Below are 1,474 nucleotides of genomic sequence, written 5' to 3' on the forward strand. Positions count from 1 at the left end.
ACTTGTAGAAAATGCCTGCAGAAGCAAGAGAGCTCATTGAGATGGTTACAACCAATTCATGTACACCTCTGAGAGGAATCTTGTTAACCATGGAATCTTTCAGAAGAAAGGAGTTCATGAAGTTGAGACTCTGAATGCCATCTTGGCTCAGAATAAGATCTTGACTCAGCAAGTCAACATGATCTCTTAACATCTCACTGGTATGCAAACTACTACTAGCAGTAATCAGGAAGCTTCTCTTGAAGAAGAAGCTTATGATCCTGATCAACCCACCATAAAAGAGGTAAATTACATAGGAGAGCCCTATGAAAACACTTACAATCCTTCATGGAGGAATCATCCTAAACTGTCATGAAAGGATCAACAGAAACCTTGGCAAGGTTTCAATCAAGGTGGTAGGAACCAGAATAGGTTCAACAATAGACCACCATTCCCATCTTCTCAAGGGAACATGGATACCTCTAATCAGAGCCTTTCTGTCTTAGCCATTATGGTTTCCAACCTCACTAAGACCACCCATAGTTTCATTAATGAAACAAGGTCCTCCATTAGAAATTTGGAGTTGCAGGTTGGTCAACTGAGCAAGAGGATCCCTGTGATCCCTCCAAACACTCTTCTCAGTAATACTGGGGTTAATTCTAGAGAAGAGTACAAGGCCAGAACCACAGAGGTTGAGCACGAATTTAACGAGAATGGGAAGGTATTGAACACCAGCCCAGGGAAGCTGGGGTTGAACGCCAGCAAGGACATCCCTGCTGGGCGTTCAACGCCCACAACGCTAAAGGGACTGGCATTTGACGCCAATTAGGGTGGAAAGCAAGGGCGTTCATCACCCAGTAAGCTGACAGAGCTGGCGTTGAACGCCACCCCAAGCACACCCTTTGAGTGCCTAAATCCCACTCAAGAGACCTCTAGCCCAGAACCAAAGGAAACCATAAAGACTATAGAGGTTTCTTTGAATGCACTTCTGCAGTGCATGAGTTCTAATGACTACTCATCCTCAGATGAGGATGAAGACACCAGGGAAGGGAAAGTTGCTCGTTTCCTAGGAGCTCTAATGAAGCTGAATGCCAAGTTATTTGGTACAAAACCTTTGAAGGAAGAACCTCCACTTCTCACCAAAGAACTCCATGCTTTGGTTCAGCAAAAGCTACCTCAGAAGCTTTCAGACCCTGGACGATTTCTAATTCCTTGCACCATAGGCACTATGACCTTTGATAAGGCTCTGTGTGACCTAGGATAAGGTATTAACCTCATGTCACTCTCAGTAATGGAGAAGTTGGGAATCTTTGAGGTACAACCTGCACACATCTCACTAGAGATGGCAGACAAGACTATAAAGAAGCCATATGGCTTAGTTGAGGATGTCTTGGTTAAAGTTGAAAACCACGACATCCCTGCAAACTTCATTGTCTTGGACATAGGAGAGGATGAGGATGACTGTGTAATCCTTGGAAGACCTTTCCTAGCCACA

The sequence above is a fragment of the Arachis duranensis genome, chromosome 4, assembly GCF_000817695.3.
Source record: "Arachis duranensis cultivar V14167 chromosome 4, aradu.V14167.gnm2.J7QH, whole genome shotgun sequence".
In the NCBI taxonomy this organism is placed as follows: domain Eukaryota; kingdom Viridiplantae; phylum Streptophyta; class Magnoliopsida; order Fabales; family Fabaceae; genus Arachis; species Arachis duranensis.